We start from the raw sequence: 19,646 nt of genomic DNA on the forward strand, positions 1-19,646 counted from the left end.
CTGGGTAAAGGTTTCTGTCCTGATACACAAACCTCTCCAGGGGATTGTCCCTACTGAGATCACCTTTCCTTACAAACTAGAACCTTCCAGAAGTCCTTCCATTCCACCAGAACAATAGAAAGGAGGTTTATAGATTCAAAAGACAGATTTTTCACAGGAGCTGGACATAGACTATGAAGTTTATGACTATATGAACTTATGAATTCCAGTTTGATTTTATGAACTCTGTATGGTATAGCCTTACTGAGATATTTCACTATAGATTGACATCCTCCCTCTTGTGGTACGAGGAAGGGGTATGGTACTTGGTGTCTGTCCTTGAATGGAAGAGACCTTAATGACCTTAACTCACATGACTGGAGTACTGTCATGGGATAGATATAAACTGTTCAGGAAGGACAGGCAGGGCAGAAAAGGTGGGGGAGTTGCACTGTATGTAAGGGAGCAGTATGACTGCTCAGAGCTCAAGTATGAAACTGCAGAAAAACCTGAGTGTCTCTGGATTAAGTTTAGAAGTGTGAGCAACAAGGGTGATGTCGTGATGGGAGTCTGCTATTGACCACCGGCCCAGGGGGATGAGGTGGACAAGGCTTTCTTCCGGCAACTCACGGAAGTTACTAGATCGCAGGCCCTGGTTCTCATGGGAGACTTCAATCACCCTGATATCTGCTGGGAGAGCAATACAGCGGTGCACAGACAATCCAGGAAGGTTTTGGAAAGTGTAGGGGACAATTTCCTGGTGCAAGTACTGGAGGAACCAACTAGGGGCAGAGCTCTTCTTGACCTGCTGCTCACAAACTGGGAAGAATTAGTAGGGGAAGCAAAAGTGGATGGGAACCTGGGAGGCAGTGACCATGAGATGGTCGAGTTCAGGATCCTGACACAAGGAAGAAAGGAGAGCAGCAGAATACGGACCCTGGACTTCAGGAAAGCAGACTTCGACTCCCTCAGGGAACTGTTGGGCAGGATCCCCTGGGAGAATAACATGAGGGGGAAAGGAGTCCAGGAGAGCTGGCTGTATTTTAAAGAATCCTTATTGAGGTTAAGGGACAAACCATCCCGATGTGTAGAAAGAATAGTAAATATGGCAGGCAACCGGCTTGGCTTAACAGTGAAATCCTTGCTGATCTTAAACACAAAAAAGAAGCTTACAAGAAGTGGAAGATTGGACAAATGACCAGGGAAGAGTATAAAAATATTGCTCAGGCATGCAGGAGTGAAATCAGGAAGGCCAAATCACACCTGGAGTTGCAGCTAGCAAGAGATGTTAAGAGTAACAAGAAGGGTTTCTTCAGGTATGTTGGCAACAAGAAGAAAGTCAAGGAAAGTGTGGGGCCCTTACTGAATGAGGGAGGCAACCTAGTGAGAGAGGATGTGGAAAAAGCTAATGTACTCAATGCTTTTTTTGCCTCTGTCTTCATGAACAAGGTCAGCTCCCAGACTACTGCACTGGGCAGCACAGCATGGGGAGGAGGTGACCAGCCCTCTGTGGAGAAAGAAGTGGTTTAGAAAAGCTGGACGTGCACAAGTCCATGAGGCCAGATGAGCTGCATCCAAGAGTGCTAAAGGAGTTGGCGGATGTTATTGCAGAGCCATTGGCCATTATCTTTGAAAACTCATGGCAATCCGGGGAAGTCCCAGACGACTGGAAAAAGGCTAATGTAGTGCCCATCTTTAAAAAAGGGAAGAAGGAGGATCCTGGGAACTACAGGCCAGTCAGCCTCACCTCAGTCCCTGGAAAAATCATGGAGCAGGTCCTCAAGGAATCAATTCTGAAGCACTTAGAGGAAAGTGATCAGGAACAGTCAGCATGGATTCACCAAGGGCAATCTAATCTAATTGCCTTCTATGACGAGATAACTGGCTCTGAAGATGAGGGGAAAGCAGTGGACGTGTTGTTCCTTGACTTCAGCAAAGCTTTTGACATGGTCTCCTGCAGTATTCTTGCCAGCAAGTTAAAGAAGTATGGGATGGATGAATGGACTATAAGGTGGATAGAAAGTTGGCTAGATTGTCGGGCTCAACGGGTAGTGATCAATGGCTCCATGTCTAGTTGGCAGCCGGTATCAAGTGGAGTGCCCCAAGGGTCGGTCCTGGGGCTGGTTTTGTTCAATATCTTCATAAATAATCTGGAGGATGGTGTGGATTGCACCCTCAGCAAGTTTGCAGATGACACGAAACTGGGAGGAGAGGTAGATACACAGGAGGGTAGAGATAGGATACAGAGGGCCCTAGACAAATTAGAGGATTGGGCCAAAAGAAATCTGATGAGGTTCAACAAGGACAAGTGCAGAGTCCTGCACTTAGGACGGAAGAATCCCATGCACCACTACAGACTAAGGACCGGGTGGCTCGGCAGCAGTTCAGCAGAAAAGGACCTAGCGGTTACAGTGGACGAGAAGCTGGATAGGAGTCAACAGTGTGCCCTTGTTGCCAAGAAGGCCAATGGCATTTTGGGATGTATAAGTAGGGGCACTGCCAGCAGATCGAGGGACGTGATCGTTCCCCTCTATTCGACATTGGTGAGGCCTCATCTGGAGTACTGTGTCCAGTTTTGGGCCCCACGCTACAAGAAGGATGTGGAAAAATTGGAAAGAGTCCAGCGGAGGGCAACAAAAATGATTAGGGGACTGGAACACATGAGTTACGAGGAGAGGCTGAGGGAACTGGGATTGTTTAGTCTGCGGAAGAGAAGAATGAGGGGGGATTTGATAGCTGCTTTCAACTACCTGAAAGGGGGTTCCAAAGAGGATGGATCAAGACTGTTCTCAGTGGTAGCTGATGACAGAACAAGGAGTAATGGTCTCAAGTTGCAGTGGGGGAGGTTTAGGTTGGATATTAGGAAAAACTTTTTCACTAGGAGGGTGGTGAAGCACTGGAATGGGTTACCTAGAGAGGTGGTGGAATCTCCTTCCTTAGAGATTTTCAAGATCAGGTTTGACAAAGCCCTGGCTGGGATGATTTAGTTGGGGATTGGTCCTGATTTGAGCAGGGGGGTGGGCTAGATAACCTCCTGAGGTCCCTTCCAACCCTGATAGTCTATGATTCTATGATATGATTCTATGACCATCAACAATTTACTAATATTGCCCTAGCAGGACAATGGAACCACCTGTTAATGACTCATAACTATTGTAACAAACACAGGAGGAGGCTTTCAGCTCCTTTTACAACGAATAGAGGATCAGAGAATGGAAAAACCCCAGAGGAAGGACAGAAAGAGAATGTGTTTGAATCTACCGTTAAAAGGAGAATCTAATACAGTGGCCTAAAGTGCCCATCCACAAGTGGGAGCTCAGCCAGAGCTGTCATGGAGCTAACTCCTGCCCAAAATGCAAATGGCCATGGCACAAATCTTATTTCTTCAATTTTGCTTTACCTCATTAATTCCTTCAGACATAGCTTGATTTGTTTACAGGTTTGTCTGGAAAGCAAAAAAGAAAATAATTAAAATTTCTCTCTATTTTTAAATACTTGGGAGGTGTCTAGATATTACGGTAATGGAGTTATACAAGTAACAGATATGGATGTCAGACTTCAATGCATATTTCAGAGTGAAAACAATGGGTTTGATTATGATACTGAGTGCAGAGAGCCCTTAACACACGGTTTAAATGGTGTGTAGGGCCTTGCATAGACCCTCTACTACAATGGAATTGCACTTAGTAAGAGGAAGGGCTGTGTGTGACATTTGACCAACTAAGAAGGGTGGATATGTTTACACACCAGGTCAAAATCACGCATTTCTGGCCACAGAAGGATGAGCTCTCTTCTCTACGCTGTTTGCAATTCATTAAGTTACTTTTCCAGAAGTTAGCTCTACCCCCTGAGCAGCATGAGCACCAAGAACACAAAAGTAGCAGCTGCTCACCCATCACACAAATGTAACCCTCAGCCTTTGCTACCTTTGCCCTTGCAACTAAAAACTTAATTTTTGACAAAAGAAAGACAAAAACTGAGAGACCAATTGCTTGGGAAGAGGAGGTTACTCACCTTGTTCAGTAACTGTGGTTCTTCATAGATATGCCTCCCTATAGGTCCACCACTTCAGTTAGTTCAGGTGCACATGCACCTCTCAAGCCCTTGATCCGAGGTTTTCCATTAGCAGTGCATGAGCACCAAGCTCCATTTGGCCTGTACGTGAGCACTATACAACCTTGTGCCACACACACCTCAGTGCCTTCTCTATCCAAATGTCCAACGAAGTACAGTCCAAAGCAGCGGGGAAGGAGAATGGGTAGTGGAGCACCCAGAGAGGGGCATATCTCAAAGACCCACAGTTACAGCACAAAATGAGTAACCTCTTCTTCGAGTAGTGTCCCTGTGGGTGCTCCACTTTAGGTGATTCCTGAGCAGTATCCCTGCAGGGAGGAGAGATCTTCGCAACTGAGTCTAAGACTGATGACAACATAGCAGAACCAAGCACCACATCAGATCTGCCAGTGTGGACCACAGTATAGTGTTTAGAAAAAGTATGCCCTGAGGCCCATGTAGCAGCTCTGCATATCTCAGACACTGGAATGTCCTTGATGAAAGCTGTAGAAGTTGCCTGTGCTCTGGTAGAGTGTGCTATCATCCTTTGGGGAGGTACTGCACCAGCTGCATTGTAGCAAGCAATGATACACACAGATTGTGGTCCCCTTGGACCTTTCTGCGATGGAGACAACAGCATAGGTGATTTATCGAGATAGGACAAAGAAATTTTGGGAAAGGCCAATGCCCATCTCACATCTAAAGTATGAAAGGAGGTCTCATGTTGAGATTTATGTGGTTTAGGAAAGATACCGATAGGTGAATGGCCTGGTTAAAATGAAAATCTGACAGCACTTCAGGTAGGAATTTAGGGTGAGGCCATAAAAAGATTTGTTCTTGAAAAATACTATAAATGGAGGGTCTGCCATCAAGGGCCCAATCTCCCCAACCTTGCAAGCTGACATGATAGCTACTAGAAAGGCTACCTTCATAGATAAGTGAAGCAAGGAGCACATTGCCATAGGTTCAAATGGAGGTCCTATGGAGGCATCTAAGTACAAAGCTGAGATCCCAAGAAGTAGGAGGATCCTTAACCGGGGGTACAGGTTCCCTATACCCTTAATAAATCTTGAGGACATAAGGTGAGCAAAGATAGAAAACCCTTCTAGTGCAGGATGAAAGGCTGCTACTGTGGCCAGATAAACCTTAATAGAGCTAGAGCTTGATTTCTTCAAGTCCAGCAGGTAATCAAAGATGGCTGAAAGAAAAGAGGATTCTGCCACTCAGTGACGGTGACACCAGTGATTGAACCTTTTCTATTTCAGACGGTAAATAGTTCAAGTAAACTCCCTTCTACTGTTTAGTAATACTTTTTGAGCAGGTGGATTCTAATACTGGGAACCATATAAAACCATACTTGGAAGTGGAGGACCCCTAGGCTGGGGTGAAGCATGCAACTTGTGTTCTGGGAGAGGAGATGAGGGATGGTCAGAAGCTTAACTGCCAGGTGGACATACAGGTGAAGCAGGTAAGGATACGAAGTCTGTCTCAGTCAGGGCAATACTATAAGGATAACCCTGGTCTTGTCCTGTATGATCTTGTTTATCAGAGTTAGTATTAGTGGTGTTGGAGGGAATGCATAGAAAGGACCCTTAGTCCAGGAAAGGGGAAAACCATTCCCTAAAAAGAGTGGTGACCTAGCCTCCTCTTGAGCAGAGTAGGGGGGCACTTCTTGTTGCAGAATATGGCGCATAGGTTCATCTGTGGAAGTCCCCTCCTTTGCAATATCCCATGGAGAGTTTGAGAGTTCAACTCCCATTCGTAGTCCTGGAAGAAATATTGGCTAATCATATCAGCTGTGTCATTCTGGACTCTAGAAAAGTAAGTGATGGAGATCCAACTCTAGTGGGCTATACACCAGTTCCATAACTTTACAGCTTTGGCACCAAGGGAGCGGAATCTTCCTTCTCCCTGTTTGTTGATATAGAACATGAAAGCAACATTATCCATCATGATCCTGAATGGGCTTGCCCTTGATGAGGGGTAGGAACTGAAATCAGACATTCCTGACTGCCTTGAGTTCCAACGGGTTGATATGGAGACCGGTTTCCTGAGGTGTCTATCTGTCCTGAGTTGTGAGGGCATTGATATATGCTCCCCACCATAACAGTGATGCATCTGTTGTCACACAGTCATTGTTTGAGCTGGACCATTAAAAGGGACACACAAGCAGACATTGACGGAAAAATCAACTCAAACTAGGGAGTTTTTATCCACTTATCTGTCGCCCCCACCACTCTGATAACCCTTTAGACTGCTGTAAAAAGCTGCAGGATGGGTCTTCAGTTCCCAAGCCTTATGCCAAAGGTCCCCAAATTGTGGGGCGCACCCCCCTAAGGGGGCACAGAGAAACATTCAGGGAGGCATGGCAGAGCCTGAGCCAGCCCCCCTGGGGGGTGGGGAGGAAGCATCACCCAGTCCCACTCTACTCCAACTCTGCCCACAACCTCAGCCCCAGCCCCAACCTGCAGTTCCATGCACAGCCCTCGTCCCAGCCCTGCCCCCAGCCTCGGCCTCCTTACCCCGTCTGCCTTCCCTTTCTCCCAGGGAGCTGAGGCCCTGATCCCTGCCTCAGCAGGGGAGGGGCACAGACAGGGGTTGGGTGACAATCCTGAAAAGTTTAGGGGTCACTACCTTATGCAGAGTATTCTTCCACCCTTGCCTCTGGGGAGACCCCCAGTGTTCTAGCCAGCTATTGGGGCTGAGTTTTGGAAAGAGGATTTGATCTACAGTGGCCTGCCTAAATTACTAGGTCCCTAACAAAATGCAATCTGACTTTTCTCCCCCTCTGATCAGAGCTCATCACTGGTTATCATGAACATGTAATCATGGAAATAAGTGCAGATGGTAAGTAAGCCTGATATAGATGGTGCCATTCTAGAGGAGTTGTATGTCTTGGGCATCCCAGTCCTTCATAGGTGGCATTGGGGGCCTGCTGGAGCCATGCATCTCCAAAATGCTCCAGGATCTCCTGGCCCCGCTGTATCAGAGAAAGAGTCCTTTGCTTCCACAGTACCAAGTTGAGCAGTTGAAGCCTCCAACACTGTAGACTCAGTGGGAGATTGGGCCTTTTGGGAGCTGGCTTCTTGTGGTGGGAGACAGAGCTCCACTTCTTCGCAGCTTTCCCTGAGTCCTCCCACTCTTAGGCAAGACACTGGGTGCCTAATCTGCCCAGAGACAGATGTATGCGGGGGAGGGGTGTCCTGACTGACTCTGAAGAAGGTTGAAGAGAGTGCTCCATCATCAAAACCCTCAATTTGGTCTCTCAACTCTTCTGTGCTCTAGATTTGAGAGCTAGCCAAAAAAAAAAAAAGTTCCACTTTGGGGAGATATGAGACTCTCACAAGAAACAAATACACTTACAGTGGCTGTCGCTGACTGGGATAGCCTCCAGACAAGAGAGAGAATGTTTGAAGTCTGGTGAGCCAGGCATGCCCAGAAAGGCCAAATAAGTGCCCCAGCAAAAAAAAAAAAAAAGAAGAAGAGGGAAGTGGGGGAGGAGAAAGGAGAGGGAAAAAACAAGCCTCTCACGACTAACTAATTCTATACTAACAAACAAAACAAAAAATACCCTTAGAACACGCTGAGGCAGGCACAAGGTGGACATGCTAGAGCTCCGTCTCAGGCCAAGGCAGTAGAGAAGGAATGGAGGACAGTTTGCCTGCATAGCTCTATGTACCCTCGTGTGCAGCACAAGGTTGTATAGAACACACACACAGGCAAAACGGACACTGCTAATGAAAAATCTCCTATCACGGGCTTGAAAGGCCCATGCCCACCTGAAATAATTGAAGTGGAGAACCCACAGGGACACTACTAAAAGAAGAATATAAAGAGTTTGGTATATTGCTACATTAGGCATATTTCCTCTGAGAAAAATGTTGTGTGGTGGTGTGGAAATATTTCCTTTAAAAGAATAAAACTATTTATTACATATTAGTGTGCTTCTTACCTGCGCCTGGATCTCAGAGGTGCTAAATTTACAACAGGGTTCATAGATTGCGATGGTAAATATTCCTTTTTTATTGAACAGCAAAGTAACCACCACCATAAAGTTCCTGAGCAGATATCACTTGTGCACACTCTTTTTAAAAAAAGTTCCCAAATGAGGCTATTTATCAGAGCAAGACACATCTGCCTAATGGCCTACACACCACTTGATGGCACTATGGAGAATGAAACCTGTGTTGGTAGAATAAGGGAATAGAGACTAAAGGAGAGGGAAAAAAAGGAGGCAATGACAACTAGTTTTGAATAGGATCATTCAATCTGAGTAAATGCTACAGAAGAGCCATGTAACCAGATCACATCTTTCTAGCAATTAAACCTCTCTCTTTTATTGTCTGTCTCTTCTGGCACTTGACTTGTCATACAGAAAATATATTCATTACGATCAGAATTACTGTATCACATCCATAGCTTGTGCAAATTATAAATTGCATTCACTCCAGCTTCATCCATCACCATCTTTCAGTATAACAGTTAACTGTAAGGGCAAAGCCAAGGGAAAGAACATTTGACAGCCATAAAGTGAGGCCATAAAACAATTGTAATATCCCTACTGTATTAGGCCATCAATAGAGTGACAGCACAGTGTCCTTCCCTATTGTCATTGGCAAGCAAACTTTTTTCATCATCCTCCAACGGTGATCCATGGTCCTGATAGGAAAGAGTTGACTTGACCTCAAAAGGAAATAATGGTTGGCAAGGAAAACCTCTATTCCTCCTACCGCTAATGCTGGTCCAAGAACGGTCTCAGAGTATGGCCAGCTTCTTGCTGAAGGAGATCATTCATCCTGCCCTTGTTCTAAGGAATTTATTCTCTCATTGAGAGTGCTTGCAGGGGAAATGTACACTGATAACTCATGTTCCCGTTTATGTGGGTTTCATCCATTCATTTCTGGTACATAGTTATTAGAAGTATCATTAGGTGCCCACTGCTATGTAATTTAGATGCCCTCAAATGGGGGATTCAATCTCCAAAGTAACATTATATTGCACGGTTACTTTTTCAAGCAGTTGCTAAAAAATAATGAAACTGTCAAAATTCAGAGAGTTTAAAATAACTTGACTAACATGCACTGCAGTGCATGCTACTTATGTCTGGGAATTGCAAGGATAGCTATAGTGCAGTACAAGAGGCAGGTTCCATTTCATCCCTTTGTCACTTGAGAATTGACAGCAGGAGGATGTACAAGTTTGACCTGCTCGCCACAAGGAGTCCTTTCTGAACAAGAGATTTCAAAGAGTTTTTAATATTGGTTGGGTTTTTTTTTTAATCCAAGTTGCTGGCAGACAGAACATTTTGGGGGCCAGAAAAGGACCCACAGACGTGTCCCGACCATAAAATGCTAATAATACTTGCACTCACAGTTGAGAAGATATTATAAGGCTCTATTTTCAGGTGGATAAACAAATTTTTGGGAGTGGAAAAGGAAGAAGTTAGCCTTTCAGTTGATATTTTTCCATGCTTATTCTCAGCTCAAAAAGGTGAAAGCTCCTACTGTATGAGCTAGTGTATAACTCAGAGCTAAGCACATTGAATCCATCTGTGCTTATTTCCATGATTACATATTCAAATTAACCAGTGATAAACGGCAATAAAAAAAAAGTTAGAACGCATTTTGTTAGGGACCTATGCATAGGACAAAAGTAATTTAGGCAGGCCACTGTGGATCAAAATCTTCTTTCCAAAACACAATGCCCGTAGCTGGACAGGACTTTGAGAGGTCTCTCCAGGGGCAAAGGTGGAAGAATATTCTACATGAGGTCTTAGAACAGAAGATCCATCCTGCAGCTTCTACAGCAGTGTAAAGGGTTATCACCGTGGTGGTGGTCGTCAGGGGTGGGGACGGACAGATAAGTGGATCCACCTAGAGGGGATTCATTCCCTTCGGTCCCCACCCCCAGCTTTCCCCCAAAGGGTGATGGTGTGTGGCTGTGCTGGGAGACCTCGCTGAACTGGGCTGTGGCCAGAAAAGGATACAGGATTCTGGCCTGAGTTAGATCAGTGGTAATTATCACACATAGGATCCTATCATAAGCTGCACGCAAAATGCCTTACAAACCTGAAACCAAGATCTGCCCAGATAAGCATGTACACGACGAATTTAAGGTCCCCAATTCAGCAGATCACTTAAGCACATACTTAACTTTGAAGTCATTGGATGTTAAGCACATGCTTAAGTGCTCAGCTGAATCAAGGTCTAAATCAATGAGACTTGTACTTGCTTATCGGAGACCAAACCCCGACTCAAATTTCTACCCAGATTGAGAGAAATATCAATTCAGAGTTTTCAGGTTTCAGAGTAACAGCTCAACACAACCAGCATCAGCAACACAGAGCCCTAGTGTAGACAGGGCTTAAATATCTGGGCTAAAAAAATCTAATAATCAACCACTGATAACAAGTCATTACACAAGAGCGGCCTCCACATTATGCAAAGCCAGTGTCCTCAGAAGAGATCACCACAAGAGATACAAATAACTGCAGGGCCAGATGTCTCTTCTGAGTGCACAAGGTTTCCTCACGTAACTCCTAGCTGCATTAATGAGAATTACAGACATAGGGTGTGATTCTCAAAAATGCTCAGCACTGCTCTAACTCTGCTCCCATTGAAGTCAAAGATTAAATTCCCACTGAGAGCTGAATTGTGTGAATGCTGAGTGCTTTTGAAAATCCCACCTATGATATCTACACGCTCATATGAAAATAGACCCTCATGGCTCTAAAACCTGAACAAGAACCAGCAGAAACCCAGCATGGGGGTTCTACATTTACCATTTTAAATTACTACAGGAGAATCTTGCACTAGAATGTTTGACCATCTGGAGGTAAGCACCTGACAAGCTTGAAGAATAAGTGCAGATTATGTCACTCATTTTCTTCCTGGGCATGTATTTCCATTATTGCATGTAGTAAACAGGGAATTAAAGGCATTCTCTCTCTCTCTCACACACACACAATCTTGTGCTGATTACCGTTAAGTAGCAGAAAGGTTCAATGCTTTAATGATGGCATTTATTTATTTACATTTGCATTACAAGAAAGTGTAATTGTTTATATTTTCAGTCAGTATACCTAATATATTTCAAAAACTTTAAGTGGTATAAATTCAACATTTTGGAATTAACAACATTCATCCTCATGAATTTTTTAGGTGCTTAAGTCATCCCTGAGTGTTTTGCCTGATGCTTAAAAACTTGATAAAACTGATTGAAGCATTTACTGTTGGCTTCAAGGCTTCTGTATCTGATACAAGCTTGATCGATCAAGCTGGCAAAGCGAGTTTAGTGAAATAGCCCTAACCACACAGGTTGGTTTTTCCATTTGACGTCGTTTCAGTACGTATTTTAGCCTGAATGGAGGATGTTGTGTCTGCTTGGCTCACACGATTGTTTGGTGAATAGGATCTGATTGATATACAGGGCCTTCTACTGCTGCCTGTTCTCCAGTGAGCAGGGACGACTCTGCCAATTTTGCCGCCCCAGGCAGTTGCCGCCGAATTGCCACCGCCGCCAAAGCGGCAGAGCTGCCACCAAATTGCCACAGCACCCGGGAGAGCGGCAGGGCTGCTGCCCAAAAGCTGCCACGGCGGGAAGAGCGGTGGAGCTGCCACTGAATTGCCACCATGGGACACAGACTGCTGCCCCATTCTGAATGCCGCCCCAGGCACTTGCTTGGAAAGCTGCCAGTGAGTAATCCTTACAGCAAGTATCTCCAAGTAGGCCCACGGGGACTATTTACATTAGCTCACATATTACTCATGGAAGGAAAGGTTGTTAATATCATGTCCTTGAATGGAACAATTATGTCATTACATCCAATAAACCTTTTCTTCTCCTCTTATATTTTTAAATTAATACTTTTCTGTTTCAAGTCATTCCCACTCACTGAACTAGGATCATGGACTTACCTCTTTTCATCCTTTCCTTGCTTCTATTTTCAAAAAAAAAAAAAAAAAAAAGTGTCCAGGCATTGAAATTTGAGCCACGTAGCATACCTTGAGCACATAGCCAGTCTGATCAGTCATGGTACCAGAAGGGTCAATCCTTGACATCAGTTTTCCTTGCCAGCTTATATTTCTTTACACTGAATAGAAACTATTGCTAAATACATTCTTTAATGTTACAACCAATTTAAAAAAAAAAAACAACAACTTCTTAGTACATATATGGGCTCACTCTAAATTGTCCACATTAGGTTAGCTGATGAGGATACCTAAGCAGACATGTTTCTCAGCCCTCTCCCTCGCGCCCCACCCCCAAAAAGAGGAAAGCAAGGGAGGCTGCCTAACTCTAAGCTACAAATAATTTTATTTAGTTTTTAAAGGCTGTAGATGAAGTTTCAGTAAATAGACAGCAAGAGTATGTAGAAAAGAAAAGGGCTAAAAGTTGTGGGAAATTGACTATTTGATTAATATAAAGGAAAAATGAATAAAAGCTGGGGAAAAAAGAAAAGAATAAAGAAAAGCAGGTTATAAGAAAACAAGGTCAGAGATGGATAAAAAAGCTTGTTTTATTAAGTCCTTAAAAAAAAAATCTCATCTTGATAAGTCTAGAAGTAACTAGGTCTACCTAGAAATTCTTCACTTCTCAATTAAGGCCACTATTTTCACAAATGGGCACGTAAATGTAGACTCCTAAATCCATTCTTGCACACCCAAATAAGTCATTTAAGGACCAGGAAATGTTAGAGAAGAAAATTCTCACTTTCCTGGGAGCATCTAGGAAGAGATCAATTAGCCCACACAGGTTTAAATCTTTATTGAAGGGAGCAGCAAAAAATTGTTTCAGGATGCATATAGCCATCTCTTCTTTTACATCCCTGTTGCCAGTTCCCTCTTCTTTAGATTTACAAGACATTACAGGATACTGGTTTGAATTCTGACTGACTTATCTTGGAAGCCTACAAAGTGGCAGATGGCTGCCATACTACCAAGGTCTCAAGGACAGTGGAGAACAACATCTGCTTCTTTTTGATGGACCACTGAGTCGGAGCTAACAGATTTTATAGTCTGTTCTAGGAAGCATTTGCTGTTACGGAAGGCAGTAGATGGCAGAATCCATTTCTACATGTGATCATGCATCATTCTAAGCACACACATTTTCTGGTGAAATAGCACCTGAAAAGTAGTGAGGTCTGGAGGGGAGAGAGTGGGGGAGGGAATGGGATTGCATGGGGGAAATTACCAGATCACAGTTTTTTGGTTGCAGATCCACAATAAGGATCCACCATTGCACCACAGTCTTAGCAGGTTGATCTGGCAGTTACTGCCTAAAACATCCTGACACAAAAACTCTATTTAAAAATAATCTAAAAGCAGTAATATTGATTTTTATGCTATCCAGTAGCTAGTAAAGATGGCAGGTAGCCCTCCCTTCTGGCACCTTGTAAGTGGTTGGTGCCACCCTTCCAGAAGCCACACTTTCTGATTTTAAATCCATAGTTACATAAAGCAGGGATATGCCCCCAGGAGTGATTTGATACATTCCAAGTGCCTTGCAAAAGGGGCCTACCCCAAATCTAGTCATTTTGAAATAAAAAAAGTTAAACTTTGTTTTAAAAGAGCTGTGGTTGAAAAAAAGTGTTACAGTGGAGTCCAGTAACCCACTCTTCCCAGTCCTCCAAAGTGTTACCCTTCCTTTACCAAAATTCTACAACTTCTAGGTTTGCCAGTCTTTGGATTGTTCTAGAAGACACGGTCCCCTTCCTGGAGGAGTCTCATGTAGCTGGAGGAGGATAAAGCTACTTCAAGCTTTAAACCTGGAGACTTATGAAACATAGTGGCTTGCCTGGGATTTAAACACAATGGAATGTTGCCTTTATGATCCTAGTATAGGCTTCATTCAAAGCTCAATTAAGGCAATGGGACTCTTTCCAGTGGACTTTGGATCAGCCCCTATTCATAGGAGTTTAAGGCCAGAAATCAAACACATGCCATAGAATAATTTCACCCAGTAATTCCTGCACCAGACCTATAACGTCTGGTTGTGCTAAAGTATATCTTTTACAAAGATGTCTAATCTTGATTTAAAGACTTCAAGTGATGGAGAATTCATCTCTTCCCATAGTAAATTATTCTAATGGTTAATGAGCCTTGCTGTTAAAAGCTTATACTTTATTTCCACTTTCACTATATATGTGACTGAAGTGACATTTATATTTCACTGCTCTTGCTTCCCCCACAGCATGCTGTGTTAGTTATTATCTTACTGGAACACCATCCTGATAAATATTGTTTATATTCTTTAATTAGATTCAGTAACACTTTTGTATTTTGTGAGGGGGAAAAACAGTTTTCCAGCAATTCTAGTAGTATTCTGAACCTACAGTACCTCTGTGATAATGAGTCTCTCACTTTTTGGTTTTGCTGTGCCAACTGACTGTGTTCGAATTTCAAAGGTAAAGATTAAAAAGGCAACAACTTAATACACATGGAATAAGTTAGTATATGAAGTTAGAAAACTTCGTGCACTACAGCAAAGCAACTTTCAAAAAGAGTAATATTTGGTAGAAACAGTGCTAGAGCAAGCTTGTGGATATATTCAGACAATCAGTGTTGCAGATGGATTACGATACACTGGTCAGCCCCAAAGCCAAGGAATCATGGTCAAACACTTGACGAATACTGGACCTTAAAAAACAAATGAAAAATGGAGAGAGAAAGAAGAGTATGCTGGCTCTGTCATTGCCAAGACAGCCCATGCCAACACTCTGTACTCAAGAACTGACGTGGGGGGCAAAAAGTTATATGATTCGAAAACACGCACAGAACAGGGAACTACATGATGAACGTGAAGGATAAGACATATATTGGAACATGGAATGTAAGAACGTACCATGCTTGGAGTTTCAAGACTGCAAAAAATAAGAAAATGACTAAGGCAAGAAAAGAAAAGGAGGACTTGTGGCACCTTCGAGACTAACCAATTTATCTGAGCATGAGCTTTCGTGAGCTACAGCTCACTTCATCGGATGCATACTGTGGAAAATACAGAAGATGTTTTTATACACACAAATCATGAAAAAATGGGTGTTTTATCACTACAAAAGGTTTTCTCTCCCCCTACCCCACTTTCTTGCTGGTAATAGCTTATGTAAAGTGATCACTCTCCTTACAATGTGTATGATAATCAAGGTGGGCCATTTCCAGCACAAATAGAGACTGGGAGTGGCTAAGTCATTATGCAAGGTAACCTATTTCCCCTTGTTTTCCTAACCAACCACCCCCCTCCCCCCCCCGTTCCTCAGATGTTCTTGTTAAACCCTGGATTTGTGCTGGAAATGGCCCACCTTGATTATCATACACATTGTAAGGAGAGTGATCACTTTACATAAGCTATTACCAGCAGGAGAGTGGGGTGGGGGGAGAGAAAATCTTTTGTAGTGATAAAACACCCATTTTTTCATGATTTGTGTGTATAAAAACATCTTTTGTATTTTCCACAGTATGCATCCGATGAAGTGAGCTGTAGCTCACGAAAGCTTATGCTCAAATAAATTGGTTAGTCTCTAAGGTGCCACAAGTACTCCTTTTCTTTTTGCAAATACAGACTAACACGGCTGTTACTCTGAAATAAGGCAAGAAATAATGCTGTTACAGAAGATTCAAGCAAAATCATTGTGATGGTTTGGACACATGTTAAGAATGACCATGGACAAGATATTCTACATGGCAATACATACCAATCTGCAAGGAACTAGAAACAGAGGATGCGTTGGTGAAGAATGACAGAGAGAAAATGTTTAAAGACGAAGCTGAGAAACTGGTATGAGATAGAAAGTGGTGAAAAAAACACTTCATTCGGCCCCATTTGTTGCTATTGAGCTGACAGACAGGGACCAAAGAGAAAAATTTAGTATACATCATCCTGAACTAAGTCATGAACCTGGGAACATGTCACATGATAAACAATGTGCCACCACACAGTGCACAGGGGTTAAAGTATAGGAAAGCAGTAGGGAATGCAGCTTCCCCTGCTCTCCTAAAAGCAGGAGGAAGCTCTCCCTTCTTTGCCTGAATTAACTAAGCAGTTCCTCACCACAGCTCCCCCATTCCGGCTGGTGCAATGGGAACTCCTTGTTTCTATCTACTTTAACCATGGATGGCACAAAGAGCATGATAACAATCTCCACTTGACCCGGAAGCACAGCAGCTACAAGAATAATAAAGGTCATATGTTCCACCATTGGTGTTTCTCTTGCAAAAGTGGCAACCAGCCATGTCAGAACTGCCAGCACAGATTACCTGGTAGATCAATCAGGAAATGTATCGAACACAAGATTACCAGTCCTTTTACTTTGTTGTTGCTTTAATAGACTGATTTCTAGTGTGACACATTATACAGTTATGCACTATTCTTATGCAGAGAGATTATTATAGTTGTGGAGTGCAGAATAGTAAGAATGATCCATTTTAGACGGAGAGTGCAATTGCCATGTATAGAAGTGTCAAATTTCCAACAAAAGGCATAATGTACTTTAACAACTGTAGGGTGTGGAATATATTAGGAATTATATGTCTGTGTAGGCAGTATGAATAGTATGAAAATAGTAAAATACACTGGTAATAGTTGGAGTTTTTTTTACTTTCTTTACAGATTTCACAAAAGCTCACAAAACTACTATCACTGCATCAGAGACCTCTAAAGGAGAAGAGGGTAATGGGATACTGTACAGTAATGACTTCCTGCCATGCCTCATAGCATTTTCATGTACACTTTCAGGAATCAGTGTATGCAAAAATACACTGCTAAAGAAAAAATCCTATTTTAATTTAATCTGTATTAAAAAGATAGATGGTCTCACTACTCCTCCCTCCCCAACACCCAAATCTCTGGTTTCTCCTTATGTTAGGGGAGATTTTTATATTACATTAAGGGACAGAACACATTTCCTAGATCCATACATGGTGATTTCTCTGTTGAATCATCTTTTCTCTCGACCCTCTGGAGATCTCTCCATGTGGTCCAGGCTTGGAGACAGGACAGACAGAAAAGCTATCTTTCCCCTCCCCACCCCTTCCAATTCAGCTTGCATAGACAAAAGTGATATTGCAGTCTGCATAATCTCAGGATCTCTAGGGAAAGGAGCCTCAAGCAACCTGGTTCTGATGAAACTGCACTGCCAGGGTAGATTCTCTACCAAGAGGCAGAGCCAGTGCAAAGGCACAGGGTCAACATTCAGATGACCCTGGAATCTTACAATGCCTGTTAAAAATGCTAAAATACATACAGGTGGCATTGTATTTCTAAATAGACAGCATACAGTGTCTTTATTTTTTTTTTTTTTTTAACAATGACACCACACTATTAATGCATTTCCCCCAAAACCACTGCATACACACAGAGAAGTTAGATAAAAACAAATACTCTTGCTGGAAGGTTGCAATATAACATGACTTTGTTTCTTAGAATTCAGAACAATCACACACAAGAGCCCCCAAACAGAGAGAAACAAAGCAGGCTGCTCCCTAAAACACAGAGGCACAACTCAATCCACCTTACTCTAGGCTGGCTGCACATTCACCAATGCTATGCCCAGTTTGTTCACTTCTCAACAGAGCTCTGTAGCCTGCAAGCAGGACCTCTGAAATTTAAAGTGACAAGCTACAATGTCAGCACAGTTTTTAAAATATACCACAATGGCTGTTTTAGCTTACAAACTAAAGCCCTGATTCAGCAAAATATTAGAGTGCTTTGCTCAATTAGAGCATTAATCATTTGGGGCCAGATTGTAAATGATCAACTCCTATTTGTGGGTAGTTATTTGCCACATGAGTAGTACCACCAATGGGATTACTCGGGTCAGTAACCGCTCCCCAGTGGCAGTCATAGGTTCACAATCTGGCCTTTAACGAGTAAGGACAGCTGCATAATTATTGGCCTCTTATTCAATTAAGGCTCAACTCAGCACAGAATAGTCAGGTTTGGGCCATGTAGAAAAACTCCAAGGTCGCTAATCTCAGCTCTCAACCAGACCGAGTTACTCAGCACAAAACTTGACCTGGGAGCAGAATCACTTTCTGGCAGAAAGTAAGATGCCTCCTGCAGACAGCAGGTCTGTGCTGGACAAGTCAGATTAAAGCATTCTCTCCCACTCTCACCTCAGACTTTTTATACTGAGTCAGCAAGACAAAAATTCCCTTGCCTTCTGCACTATCAGGATTAGGTTTTTTTAAAGGGAATAGTTGCTGTAGTTCAATGATTTGCATTATCTATCTTCCACTGATGCAGATTTCTCTTTCTTAGTCAGAGACAGGCACAGAGTGGTCAATCTCTAAATTAATTCCTTAAAAGAATTTTTGCCAGCAGGTGACCTCATTCTGACTGAAGGTAATAGAATGCTGAGCAACATTCCTTTTTTTAAACATTGTCTAAGAACATTCCAAGAAAAGTTTTCTTACTAATAAACCATCATTTTCCTGTCAGTCACATTTAAATAGTCAACTTCCTGGAGGCAAACGGATGCTCAGTGGAGACTGACACTGTCACAGAGAATTATACTCCAGATTCAGGATAGCTAAACAGATCCATATGATCCAGAGAAGAGAAAGTCAGCTGGAGAAAACTGAAAGTGCATTGGAAGACTGAAGAGGATGAGGTTGATGTCAGGGAACAACCTCTAAAAGGCTGGAGATCTTTAGTTGGGCTTCAGATAAGCATCCAAATGGAATACTTTGAATATATAGTTACTCTGAACGAGGTATATTGAAGAATCACTAGGTATCAGCTTGGATTTCTTAGAGTCAGAGATGAGAATTGGAAAAAAAAAAATCTGTTATGTCGTCTAGTGCAGTGTTTCCCAAACTTGGGACGCCGCTTATTCAGGGAAAGCCCCTGGCGGGCCGGGCCGGTTTGTTTACCTACTGCGTCCACCGGTTTGGCTGATCGCGGCTCCCACTGGCCACAGTTCACTGCTGCAGGCCAATGGAGGCTGTGGGAAGCAGAGCGGGCCGAGGGACGTACCAGCCGCCGCTTCCCGCAGCCTGGGGTGGCAGCCTGGGGCGGCGAACTGCAGCCAGTGGGAGCCGCGATCGGCCAAACCTACAGATGCGGCAGGTAAACAAACCGGCCCGGCGCACCAGGGGCTTTCCCTGAACAAGGGGCGTCCCAAGATTGGGAAACACTGATCTAGTGCATATACCTACCAAATGCAATAAATCCTTATTTTGTTTTTACCAGTGTTTTGTGCTATCCAGTTTTACAGGAACTAAGCAATACTGCTTCCACCACTTCCCCAAGAGAGACTATTAAACCTAATACATCTCCTTGTCAGCATATTTTCCTGATCAGAGTAGACTTTAACTGTCATTACTGAATAGACTTCTATTAAAAAGAAGTTTAAATGAAAAATATGGTTGAAAGAATGGGCAGCTCTCAGAAGTTCTTTTTAAATGTGATGTGATCTCACACTCCAGAATATTGTAATGGTTTTATACCCACATTAGTGACAGGTTTCAGAGTAACAGCCGTGTTAGTCTGTATTCGCAAAAAGAAAAGGAGTACTTGTGGCACCTTAGAGACTAACCAATTTATTTGAGCATAAGCTTTCGTGAGCTACATCCGATGAAGTGAGCTGTAGCTCACGAAAGCTCATGCTCAAATAAATT

General features: G+C 43.1%; 1 protein-coding gene across 1 annotated transcript in view; it reads right to left on the reverse strand.

Moving 5' to 3' along the window:
* Positions 1-19,646, reverse strand: part of PLCXD3 (phosphatidylinositol specific phospholipase C X domain containing 3) — a 162,993-nt gene that overhangs the window by 115,991 nt on the left and 27,356 nt on the right. The gene's annotated exons all lie outside the window — the stretch shown is intronic.

This window comes from Lepidochelys kempii, chromosome 5 (genome assembly GCF_965140285.1).
Source record: "Lepidochelys kempii isolate rLepKem1 chromosome 5, rLepKem1.hap1, whole genome shotgun sequence".
Taxonomy (NCBI): Eukaryota; Metazoa; Chordata; order Testudines; family Cheloniidae; genus Lepidochelys; species Lepidochelys kempii.